Below are 14,001 nucleotides of genomic sequence, written 5' to 3' on the forward strand. Positions count from 1 at the left end.
GCGTTGTTCGTTGTCCGGTGCCCTGGCCACGTCAGTCGATCGTTGAGGTATGCGGTAGTCGACCGTTGGATCCGACCGTTGCTAGATTGTTTGGTGCACACCGGACAGTCCAGTGCCACAACCCGAGAGCGCCTGTTGTGGGCCTCTTTGCGCAGACTGCCCGATGGACCCATCGTACAGTCCGGTGCACACCGGGCAGCTACTGTTCAATGACCGGTGCGCGACCAGACACTGGTTGACTGCCCTTTTCTTGGATTTCTTCGCTGATGCTTTTGGGCTTCTATTGTTCTTGAGTCTTGGACTTCTATGCTTCTTTTTATGTCTTCTTTTGAGGTGTTGCATCCTCATTACCTTAGTCCAATTCTCTTTGCATCCTGTGAACCCTATTTGGTTGGAACTGAGCTGATTGTGACTTAGAAACTAAACTGTTGATCTTATGAACCTGTGAATGAGAGACTAGGCAAACTAGTTAGTCTGAATGGTTGTGAAGGTCATCAAGCACCAAAATATAAGAAATGGTTTAAGGCCATTTCCCTTTCAAGCACCCCAGCAAAGCAAAAACAAGAGGGGGCCATCAGCGGCTACGCCTGAAAGGGAAATGTGCCCTTGGGCCATTTCTAGTATATTTTGGTGATTAAGTGCCCAACACATATTGAGTGAGTAATTATGTGCTAAATGATGAATGAAGTGCAAATCAACACGAAGGTATGATTCTAGACTTAGTACATTGGTTTTTGTGTACTAACATATTTGTCTAAGTGCTAGAATCAGAGAAAAGAGAAAAAGGAAAAGACTTGGCTGGAGCAGCCAAGACTCAGCGCAGTCTGGCACACCGGACTGTCCGGTGCGCCAGGATGGCTTCTACGAACTGGCCACTCTCGGGAATTCGTCGGCGGAGTACGGCTATAATTCACCGGACTGTCCGGTGGTGCACCGGACTGTCTGGTGAGCCAACGGCCGCCAGCGCAACGGTCGGCCTCGCAATCCGCGCGCGACGCGTGGCCCACACCAACGGTCGGCTGGGGGCACCGGACTGTCCGGTGTGCACCGGACAGTGTCCGGTGCGCCAACCAACCTGAAGAACCAACGGTCAGCTGCACCAGGAATGGAAGGAGATCCGCACCAGACATGCTATAGTGGCTGTCCGTTGGTGCACCGGACTGTCCAGTGCGCCACCCGACAGAAGGCAAGAATTGCCTTCCTTGTTGGGTTCCAACGACTCCTAGCTGCCTTGGGGCTATAAAAGGGACCCCTAGGCGCATGGAGGAGTCACCCAAGCATACTTTGAGCATTCTAAATCTTCCACACTTCGTCTCCGCGCACTTGATTGACTTTCTTAGTGATATGAGCTCCGTTCTTGTGGTGAACTTGTTGCGATTCATTCGAGCTCAAGTCTTGGCTGTGTGTGTGCGTATTGCTATGGATTTGTGTGTGTTGCTTCCCTCCCTTACTCTAAGTGCTTTCACTTTGATCTTTGTTGTAAGGGCGAGAGACTCCAAGTTGTGGAGATTCCTCGCAAACGGGAAGGAGTATAAGAAAGAAAACAACCGTAGTATTCAAGTGGATCATTGGATCACTTGAAAGGGGTTGAGTGCAACCCTCGTCCATTGGGACGCCACAACGTGGAGTAGGCAAGTGTTATACTTGGCCGAACCACGGGATAAATCATCGTGTCTCTTGTGCTTGATTTCTTTGTGATTATTGTGTTTCACAAAGCTCTGTCCTTAGCCACTTAATTCCATTGCGCTAACACTTAACCAAGTTTTTGTGGCTATAAGTTTAAGTTTTTACAGGATCACCTATTCACCCCCCCCTCTAGGTGCTCTCAATTGGTATCAGATCCGTTCTCTTCACGCAAGGGACTAATCGGCCGAAGAGATGGATCCTAAGGGAAAGGGGATGGTGGTCAATGACAAGACAAAGGAGTCCATCGTCAACGAGCCAAGAGATGATAAGCCTTCGGACTCTAGCTCGAGTCATAAGAAAAGAGACGGGAAGAAGAAGAGGTGCATCAAGAAGATCGTCTACTACGACAGCGACGAATCCTCTTCTTCCCCAAGAGACGACGACGAGAAAAAGAAACCGGTTAACTCAAACTTTTCTTTTGATTATTCTCGTATTCCGGTTAACTCCAATGCTCATTTACTTTCGATTCCACTTGGGAAACCTCCGCACTTTGATGGAGAAGACTACTCATTTTGGAGTCACAAAATGCGTAGTCACCTATTCTCTCTCCATCCAAGTATTTGGGAGATTGTTGAAAACGGAATGCTTTTTGATAGTACTGACGACCCTGTTTTCATTAATGAGCAAATCCATAAAAATGCATAAGGTACCACTGTTTTGCTAGCATCCTTGTGCAGGGACGAGTACCACAAGGTGAGCGGCTTGGACAACGCCAAGCAAATTTGGGACACCCTCAAGATTTCTCATGAGGGGAACGACGCCACCATGATCACCAAGATGGAGTTGGTGGAAGGCGAACTGGGAAGGTTCGCAATGATCAGGGGGGAGGAGCCAACCCAAACGTACAACAGGCTCAAGACCCTGGTCAACAAGATCAGGAGCTATGGAAGCACGAGATGGACGGACCACGACGTCGTCCGACTTATGCTCAGGTCCTTCACCGTCCTTGATCCTCATCTTGTGAACTCAATTCGTGAAAATCCTAGGTACACGAAGATGACGCCCAAGGAAATACTCGGAAAGTTTGTAAGCGGGCGTATGATGATCAAGGAAGCAAGATACGTTGATGAGGCATTGAATGGCCCAATGCCCATCTACGAGCCTCAAACCGTTGCTCTCAAAGCAACAAGCAGCCGGGAGGCGCTACCTAGCAGGTGGCACAAGTTGAAGCGGCCAGGCTAAACGAGGACGAAATGGCCCTCATTATCAAGCGCTTCAAGACGACGCTAAAAGGACGGAAGGAGTATCCCAACAAGAGCAAAGCAAAGGGAAAGCGCTCCTGTTTTAAATGTGGTAAGACAGGTCATTTTATTGCTCAATGTCCCGATAATGAAAATGACCAGGGAGACGAAAGACATGGGAAGAGGGAGAAAAAGAAGGTCTACAAGAAGGCGAAGGGCGAGGCACACCTTGGCAAAGAGTGGGACTCGGATTGTTCTTCGTTCGACTCCGACGACGAAGGACTCGCCGCCTCGGCCTTTAACAAATCGTCGCTCTTCTCCAACGAGCGTCATACTTGCCTAATGGCAAAGGAGAAGAAGGTAAACGCTCGAGAAACTCCTAAGTACTCTACTTCTAGTGATGAGGACTCTAGTGATGATGAAGTAGATTACACTAGCTTGTTCAAAGGATTAGATAGAGCTAAAGTAGAAAAGATTAATGAGTTGATTAATGCATTGAATGAAAAAGATAGGCTGCTAGAGAGGCAAGAAGACATTTTGTATGAGGAACATGACAAATTTGTTAGTGTTCAAAAGACTCTTGCCTTAGAGATTAAAAGGAATGAATTACTATCTTCTGAGTTATCTACGTGCAATGAATCTATTTCTAGTTTGAAGACTTTGAATGACGATTTAAATGCTAAGCTAGAAGTAGTGAGTAAATCTAGTCCTTGTGTGGAGCACATTGTGATTTGTGATAGATGTAAGGATTTAAATATTGATGCATGTGTTGAGCACCTTACTTCTATTTCAAAATTAAATGATGAAGTGGCAAGTCTTAATGTCCAACTTAAGACTTGCAAAAATGACTTTGATAAACTAAAATTTGCAAGGGATGCCTACACTATTGGTAGACACCCCTCAATTAAGGATGGGCTTGGCTTTCGAAGGGAAGCCAAGAACTTAACAAGTCAAAGGGGTCCTATTCTCAACAAGGAGAAAGGGAAGGCTCCTATGGCTAGTAGTAGTCAAAAGAACCATGCATTTATTTATGATAGAAAATTTTCTAGGAATGCTCATTATAATAGAAGTTATAATGCTTATGATTCACGTGCCATGATTGTTTCAAGTTCTTCCTTTATGCATAGTAGGAATATGCCTAGAAACAATGTTGTTCATCATGTGCCTAGGAAAATGCAAAATGAATCTGCTACTATTTTTCATGCCTGTAACACTGATTTTGTACTTTCATGTAAAAATAAGAAAGTGGTTGCTAGGAAGTTGGGGGCCAAATGCAAGGGAGACAAGACTTGCATTTGGGTCCCAAAGGAAATTATGACTAACCTTGTAGGACCCAACAAAAGTTGGGTACCTAAGACCCAAGCCTAATTTGCCTTGCAGGTTTATGCATCCGGGGGCTCAAGCTGGATTATCGACAGCGGATGCACAAACCATATGACGGGGGAGAAGAAGATGTTCACTTCCTACGTCAAGAACAAAGATTCTCAAGACTCGATCATCTTTGGAGATGGGAACCAAGGCAAGGTTAAAGGTCTAGGAAAGATAGCTATTTCATCCGAGCATTCCATATCTAATGTGTTCTTAGTTGAATCACTCAGGTATAACTTGTTGTCTGTTAGTCAACTATGTAATATGGGTTACAGTTGCTTATTTACAAATGTAGATGTGTCTGTCTTTAGAAGGAGTGATGGTTCATTAGCTTTTAAGGGTGTACTATACGGCAAACTCTATTTAGTCGATTTTTCGAACGAGGAGGCTGTTCTAGATGCATGCTTAATCGCTAAGACTAGCATGGGCTGGCTATGGCATTGCCGTCTAGCACATGTTGGGATGAAGAACCTTCATAAACTTCTAAAGGGAGAACATGTGTTAGGTCTAACCAATGTAACTTTCGAAAAAGATAGACCTTGTGCAGCTTGTCAAGCAGGTAAACAGGTGGGAAGTTCTCATCATAGCAAGAATGTGATGACCACATCAATACCTTCGGAGCTACTTCACATGGACCTCTTCGGACCCGTCGCCTACCTCAGCATCGGGGGAAGTAAGTATGGTCTTGTTATTGTTGATTATTTTTCCCGCTTCACTTGGGTATTCTTTTTGCAGGATAAAACAGAAACCCAAGGGACCCTAAAGCGCTTCCTAAGGAGAGCTCAAAACGAATTTGAGCTCAAGGTGAAAAAGATAAGGAGCGACAACTGGTCCGAGTTCAAGAATCTTCAAGTAGAGGAGTACCTTGAGGAGGAAGGAATCAAGCACGAGTTCTCCGCTCCCTACACACCACAGCAAAACGGTGTGGTAGAGAGGAAGAACAGGATGCTTATAGACATGGCAAGGACGATGCTTGGTGAATTCAAGACATCTGAACGGTTTTGGATGGAAGCTGTGAACATAGCTTGCCACGCCATAAACCGGGTCTACCTTCATCGCCTCCTCAAGAAGATGTCGTATGAACTTCTAACTTGTAACAAACCCAACGTTTCATATTTTCGTGTATTTGGGAGTAAATGTTACATTCTAGTGAAGAAAGGTAGTGAGAGCACCTAGAGGGGGGGTGAATAGGTGATCCTGTGAAACTTGAAAACTTAAGCCACAAAACTTGGTTAATTGTTAGCACAATAATTGCCAAGTGGCTAAAGAGGAATCCTCAACAAAACACAATAACCAACAAGGATCAATCACAGAGATGGCACAGTGGTTATCCCGTGGTTCGGCCAAGACCAACGCTTGCCTACTCCACGTTGTGGCGTCCCAACGGACGAGGGTTGCAATCAACCCCTCTCAAGCGGTCCAAAGACCCACTTGAATACCACGGTGTTTTGCTTGCTTTTTCTCAATCCCGTTTGCGAGGAATCTCCACAACTTGGAGCCTCTCGCCCTTACACTTGAAATTCACAAAGAAGCACAGAGCAAGGGAGGGATTAGCAATGCACTCAAGACAAGAAATCACAGCAACACCACGCACACAAGTCGCAACGAGAGCTCACAACACAACTCAATGAGTTCACCACTCAACTAGAGCTCTAATTGCTATCGCAAAGAATCAAAGGCGCGGAATCGATGTCTTGGTGCTTAGGAATGTTGTAGGAATGCTTGGTGTGCTCCTCCATGCGCCTAGGGGTCCCTTTTATAGCCCCAAGGCAGCTAGGAGCCGTTGAGAGCAATCTAGGAAGGCTGATCTTGCCTTCTGTCGACTGGCGCACCGGACAGTCCGGTGCACACCGGACACTGTCCGGTGCCCGATTTCCTTCTATAAATGGCGCAGTCGACCATTGGCAGCCTGAGAGCCGTTGGCGCACCGGACATGTCCGGTGCTCACCGGACAGACCGGTGCCCCCTTCTAGCCGTTGGCTCGACCACGTGTCCCGCGCAGATCGCGCGGCCGACCGTTGGGCCTGCCGACTGTTGGCTCACCGGACAGTCCGGTAAATTATAGTCGTTCGTCGCCGGTGAATTCCCGAGAGCGGCCACTTCGCTCGAGCCAGCCTGGCGCACCGGACACTGTCCGGTGCACCACCGGACAGTCCGGTGCCCCCAGACTCAGCAGATTCTTGGCTGCTCGAGCCAAGACATTTCCAATTGGATTTTTCCTGTTTCCAGCACTTAGACACAACACATTAGTCCATAAAACAATGTACTAAGTCTGAGAAACATACCTTTATCCTTGATTTGTACTTTGTCCACCTTTTTACACTAGGGCACTTGTGTTGGACACTAAATCACCAAAATACTTAGAAATGGCCCAAGGGCACATTTCCCTTTCAATCTCCCCCTTTTTGGTGATTTATGCCAACACAACATAAAGCAAGTAGAACAAATACAAAATCAATTCAAATAAGAACTCAAATTGTTTTGATTCAAATTTGACATATATGGATCACTCTTTGCCACCACTTGGTTTGTTTTTGCAAATCAAACTCAAATTTCTATCTCTAAGTCAAACACACGTGTTAAGACATAAAGAGAGTCATTCCAAGAGAAATTGATTCAAGATTTCAAAAACTCCCCTTTTTCCCATAATCAACACTTCTCCCCACTAGAAACCAACTTTTGACAAGAGAGACAATAACAGAGTTTTGACAAACCAAAAGCTCTATTCTACTATTTTCAAAAACTCTCAAGTGGTAGCTGATCCATTTATCGCTTTGGCCTTTATTTTCTCCCCCTTTGGCATCAAGCACCAAAACGGGATAAATCTTGGCCCTTTAACCCCATTGCCTCACCAAAATCTTCAAATAAGAGTACAAAGGCAATAAGAGTATAAAGATGAACTTGGAAAAGTTACTCTTTTCATCGGAGTGCAGTGGAAGTCTTGCATGGTCCAAGTCCACCTTTTCCCTTTCAATCCTCCTTTGAGACTAAAACAACCAAACTCAAGAACATGGTTAGTCTCAAAGGGTCAAGTTGTAGCACAACTCCCCCTAAATATGTGCATCACTTGCAAAAAGGACTTGTGAGGTCCAGGGAGTGTTTGTACAACCTGAGCACCACAATAAGCAACAAAATGCAGAATGAACATGATCAAAGGCATAAACACATGTATGCTACATTTCAATCCAAGTTCCGCGAATCTAAGATATTGAGCTCACTACGCAGCCTGCAAAAGGTCTTCTCATCTAGAGGCTTGGTAAAGATATCGGCTAGCTGGTTCTCGGTGCTAACATGAAACACTTCGATATCTCCCTTTTGCTGGTGGTCTCTCAAAAAGTGATGCCGGATGTCAATGTGCTTTGTGCGGCTGTGCTCAACAGGATTTTCCGCTATTCGGATAGCACTCTCATTATCACATAGGAGTGGGACTTTGCTCAGATTGTAGCCAAAGTCCCGGAGGGTTTGCCTCATCCAAAGCAGTTGCGCACAACACTGTCCTGCGGCAACGTACTCGGCCTCAGCGGTGGATAGGGCAACAGAAGTTTGTTTCTTAGAGTTCCACGACACCAGGGACCTTCCTAAGAATTGGCACGTCCCCGATGTACTCTTCCTATCGACCTTACATCCAGCATAGTCGGAGTCTGAATATCCAATCAAGTCAAAGTTAGACCCCTTTGGATACCAGATCCCGAAGCAAGGCGTAGCGACTAAATATCTCAAAATTCGCTTCACAGCCACTAAGTGACACTCCTTTGGATCGGATTGAAATCTAGCACACATGCATACGCTAAGCATAATATCCGGTCTACTAGCACACAAATAAAGTAAGGACCCTATCATAGACCGGTATGCTTTTTGATCAACGGACTTACCTCCTTTGTTGAGGTCAGTGTGTCCGTTAGTTCCCATTGGCGTCTTCGCGGGCTTGGCGTCCTTCATCCTAAACCTCTTTAGCAAATCTTGTGTGTACTTCATTTGGGAGATGAAAGTGCCGTCCTTGAGTTGCTTCACTTGGAACCCAAGGAAGTAGTTCAACTCGCCCATCATCGACATCTCGAATTTCTGTGTCATAACCCTGCTAAACTCTTCACAAGACTTTTGATTAGTAGAACCAAATATTATGTCATCGACATAAATTTGGCACACAAAAAGATCACCATCGCAAGTCTTAGTAAAAAGAGTTGGATCGGCTTTCCCAACCTTGAAAGCATTAGCAATTAAAAAGTCTCTAAGGCATTCATACCATGCTCTTGGGGCTTGCTTAAGTCCATAGAGCGCCTTAGAGAGCTTACACACGTGGTCGGGGTACCGTTCATCCTCGAAGCCAGGGGTTGCTCTACGTACACCTCCTCCTTGATCGGCCCGTTGAGGAAAGCGCTCTTCACATCCATTTGGTACAACCTGAAAGAATGGTGAGCGGCATATGCTAGCAAGATACGAATTGATTCTAGCCTAGCCACAGGAGCAAAAGTCTCCTCAAAGTCCAAACCTGCGACTTGGGCATAACCTTTTGCCACAAGTCGAGCCTTGTTCCTCGTCACTACCCTGTGCTCGTCCTGTTTGTTGCGGAACACCCACTTGGTTCCCACAACATTTTGCTTGGGACGAGGCACCAGTGTCCAAACTTCATTGCGCTTGAAATTGTTGAGTTCCTCTTGCATGGCCAACACCCAGTCCGGATCTAGCAAGGCCTCTTCTACCCTGAAAGGCTCAATAGAAGAGACAAAGGAGTAATGCTCACAAAAATTAACTAATCTCGAGCGAGTAGTTACTCCCTTGCTAATATCACCCAATATCTGGTCGACAGGATGATCCCTTTGAATCATCGCTCGAACTTGGGTTGGAGGTGCCTGAGATGCTTCTTCCTCTTCAACTTGAACATCCTGTGCTCCCCCTTGATCATGCGCCTCCACTTGAGGTACCTGTTCGTCATCTTGGGATGGGGGATGTACCATAGTTGAGGAAGACGGCTGATCTTGCCCCAAATGTTCCTGAGGTCGTACATCTCCAATCGTCATGGTGTGTATCGCGGCCGTTGGAACGTCTTCTTCATCTATATCATCAAGATCAACAACTTGCTCTCTTGGAGAGCCATTAGTCTCATCAAATACAACGTCGCTAGAGACTTCAACCAAACCCGATGATTTGTTGAAGACCCTATACGCCTTTGTATTTGAATCATAACCTAATAAAAACCCTTCTACAACTTTGGGAGCAAATTTAGAGGTTCTACCTTTCTTCACAAGAATATAACACTTGCTCCCAAATACACGAAAATAAGATACATTGGGTTTGTTACCAGTCAGCAGCTCGTATGAAGTCTTCTTGAGGAGGCGGTGAAGGTAGACCCTGTTGATGGCGTGGCAAGCCGTGTTCACGGCTTCCGACCAAAAGCGCTCGGGGGTCTTGAACTCTCCAAGCATAGTCCTCGCCATATCTATGAGTGTCCTGTTCTTCCTCTCTACCACACCATTTTGCTGAGGTGTATAGGGAGCGGAGAACTCGTGCTTGATCCCCTCCTCCTCAAGGAACTCCTCCACTTGAAGATTCTTGAATTCGGACCCGTTGTCGCTTCTTATCTTCTTCACCTTGAGCTCAAACTCATTTTGAGCTCTCCTGAGGAAGCGCTTGAGGGTCCCTTGGGTTTCAGACTTATCCTGCAAAAAGAACACCCAAGTGAAGCGGGAAAAGTCATCAACAATAACTAGACCATACTTACTTCCTCCTATGCTCAGATAGGCGACGGGTCCGAAGAGGTCCATATGCAGCAGCTCCAGAGGTCTTGAAGTGGTCATCACATTCTTGCTGTGATGTGCTCCTCCCACTTGTTTACCTGCTTGACAAGCTGCACAAGGTCTATCTTTTTCGAAATGTACATTGGTTAGACCTATCACGTGTTCTCCCTTTAGAAGCTTGTGGAGGTTCTTCATCCCCACATGTGCTAAGCGGCGATGCCACAACCAGCCCATGCAAGTCTTAGCCATTAAGCATGCATCTAGACCGACCTCTTCTTTTGCAAAATCAACTAAATAAAGTTTGTCGTCTAGTACACCCTTAAAAGCTAGTGAACCATCACATCTTCTAAAGACAGACACATCTACATTTGTAAATAGACAATTATATCCCATATTACATAATTGACTGACAGATAGTAAATTATATCCAAGAGACTCAACTAAAAACACATTAGAGATAGAGTGCTCATTAGATAATGCGATCTTGCCTAAACCTTTCACCTTGCCTTGGTTCCCATCACCGAATATGATTGAATCTTGGGAATCCTTATTCTTGACGTAGGAGGTGAACATCTTCTTCTCCCCCGTCATATGGTTTGTGCATCCGCTGTCGATAATCCAGCTTGAACCCCCGGATGCATAAACCTGCAAGGCAAATTTAGGCTTGGGTCTTAGGTACCCAACTCTTGTTGGGTCCTACAAGGTTAGTCACAATTTCCTTAGGGACCTAAATGAAAGTTTTATCACCCTTGCATTTTGCCCCTAATTTCCTAGCAACTATCTTCCTATCCTTTCTACCAATAGCAAAGGAAGTATTTAAAGCATGATAAATTGTAGAGGGACCATTCATAACTTTTCTAGGAACATGAACAATACTCTTCCTAGGCATATGATGAACATTTTTCCTAGGCATATCTCTACCATGCATATAGGAAGAACTAGGAGCAAACATAGCATAAGAGTCATAGGCATGTGAATCAAAAGCATTGCAACTCCTATGAGACTGTCTTTTATCATTGTACATAAAAGCATGGTTCCTTTTAGTACTATTTGCCATAGGGGCCTTCCCTTTCTCCTTGGCGGAGATGGGAGCCTTATGGCTTGTTAAGTTCTTGGCTTCCCTCTTGAAGCCAAGTCCATCCTTAATTGAGGGGTGTCTACCAATCGTGTAGGCATCCCTAGCAAATTTTAGTTTATCAAAATCACTTTTGCTAGCCTTAAGTTGGGCATTAAGACTAGCCATTTCATCATTTAACTTTGCAATAGAAGCTATGTGTTCACTACAAGCATCAATATCAAAATCTTTACATCTATTGCAAATAACGGCATTTTCTACACAAGTTGTTGATTTACTAGCTATTTCTAATTTAGCATTCAAATCGTCATTAATGCTCCTTAAACTAGTAATCGTCTCATGGCAAGAAGATAATTCACAAGAAAGCATTTCATTTCTTTTAACTTCTAAAGCATGAGATTTTTGTGCTTCTATAAATTTGTCATGTTCTTCATACAACAAATCTTCTTGTTTTTCTAAAAGCCTATTCTTATCATTTAATGCATCAATCAATTCATTGATTTTATCTACCTTGGTTCTATCTAGGCCCTTAAATAAACATGAATAATCTATTTCATCCTCATCACTAGATTCGTCCTCACTTGAAGAAGCATAGGTAGAGTCTCGAGTACATACCTTCTTCTCCCTTGCCATAAGGCATGTGTGACGCTCGTTGGGGAAGAGGGACGACTTGTTGAAGGCGGTGGCGGCGAGTCCTTCATTGTCGGAGTCGGACGAGGAGCAATCCGAATCCCACTCCTTGCCAAGATGTGCCTCGCCCTTTGCCTTCTTATAGTTCTTCTTCTTCTCCCTCTTGTTCCCTTGATCCTGGTCACTATCATTGTCGGGACAGTTAGCAATAAAATGACCAAGCTTACCACATTTGAAGCATGAGCGCTTCCCCTTTGTCTTGGTCTTGCTTGGCTGCCCCTTGCGACCCTTTAGCGCCATCTTGAATCTCTTGATGATGAGGGCCATCTCTTCATCATTAAGTCCGGCCGCCTCAATTTGTGCCACCTTGCTAGGTAGCGCCTCCTTGCTTCTTGTTGCCTTGAGAGCAAGGGGTTGAGGCTCGTTGATTGGACCATTCAATGCATCGTCCACGTACCTCGCCTCCTTGATCATCATTCGCCCACTTACAAATTTCCCAAGGACTTCTTCGGGCGACATTTTGGTGTACCTAGGATTCTCACGAATATTATTCACCAAATGAGGATCAAGAACGGTAAAGGACCTTAGCATCAGTCGGACGACGTCGTGGTCCGTCCATCGCGTGCTTCCGTAGCTCCTTATTTTGTTGATAAGGGTCTTGAGCCGGTTGTATGTTTGGGTTGGCTCCTCGCCCCTTATCATCGCGAATCGACCAAGCTCGCCCTCCACCAATTCCATCTTGGTGAGCAAGGTGACGTCGTTCCCCTCATGAGAAATCTTGAGGGTGTCCCATATTTGCTTGGCGTTATCCAAGCCGCTCACTTTGTGGTATTCATCCCTGCACAATGAAGCTAGAAGAACAGTAGTAGCTTGTGCATTCTTATGAATTTGCTCATTAATGAACATGGGACTATCCGTACTATCGAAGTGCATTCCACTCTCTACAATTTCCCATATACTAGGATGGAGAGAGAAAAGGTGACTACGCATTTTGTGGCTCCAAAATCCGTAGTCCTCCCCATCAAAGTGTGGAGGCTTGCCGAGAGGAATGGATAATAAATGAGCATTTGTACTTTGAGGAATACGAGAGTAATCAAAAGAAAAGTTCGAATTGACCGGTTTCCTTCTCTCGTAGTCGTTGTGGTCGTCATCCTTTTGGGAAGAAGTAGACTCATCGCTATCGTCGTAGTAGACAATTTCCTTGATGCGCCTTGTCTTCTTCTTCTTCTCGTCTTTCCGTCTATGGCCCGAGCCGGAGTCTGTGGGCTTGTCATCCTTCGGCTCGTTGACGAAGGATTCCTTCTCTTTGTCGTTAATCACGATTCCCTTCCCCTTAGGATCCATCTCTTCGGGCGGTTAGTCCCTTTGTGAAGAGAACGGCTCTGATACCAATTGAGAGCACCTAGAGGGGGGGTGAATAGGTGATCCTGTGAAACTTGAAAACTTAAGCCACAAAACTTGGTTAATTGTTAGCACAATAATTGCCAAGTGGCTAAAGAGGAATCCTCAACAAAACACAATAACCAACAAGGATCAATCACAGAGATGGCACGGTGGTTATCCCGTGGTTCGGCCAAGACCAATGCTTGCCTACTCCACGTTGTGGCGTCCCAACGGACGAGGGTTGCAATCAACCCCTCTCAAGCAGTCCAAAGACCCACTTGAATACCACGGTGTTTTGCTTGCTTTTTCTTAATCTCGTTTGCGAGGAATCTCCACAACTTGGAGCCTCTCGCCCTTACACTTGAAATTCACAAAGAAGCACAGAGCAAGGGAGGGATTAGCAACGCACTCAAGACAAGAAATCACAGCAACACCACGCACACAAGTCGCAACGAGAGCTCACAACACAACTCAATGAGTTCACCACTCAACTAGAGCTCTAATTGCTTTTGCAAAGAATCAAAGGCGCGGAATTGATGTCTTGGTGCTTAGGAATGTTGTAGGAATGCTTGGTGTGCTCCTCCATGCGCCTAGGGGTCCCTTTTATAGCCCCAAGGCAGCTAGGAGCCGTTGAGAGCAATCTAGGAAGGCTGATCTTGCCTTCTGTCGACTGGCGCACCGGACAGTCCGGTGCACACCGGACACTGTCCAGTGCCCGATTTCCTTCCATAAATGGCGCAGTCGACCGTTGGCAGCCTGAGAGCCGTTGGCGCGCCGGACATGTCCAGTGCACACCGGACAGACCGGTGCCCCCTTCTAGCCGTTGGCTCGGCCACGTGTCCCGCGCAGATCGCGCGGCCGACCGTTGGCCCTGCCGACCGTTGGCTCACCGGACAGTCCGGTGCACACCGGACAGTCCCGTAAATTATAGTCGTTCGTCGCC

Source organism: Zea mays, chromosome 4 (assembly GCF_902167145.1).
Source record: "Zea mays cultivar B73 chromosome 4, Zm-B73-REFERENCE-NAM-5.0, whole genome shotgun sequence".
Classification (NCBI taxonomy): Eukaryota; Viridiplantae; Streptophyta; class Magnoliopsida; order Poales; family Poaceae; genus Zea; species Zea mays.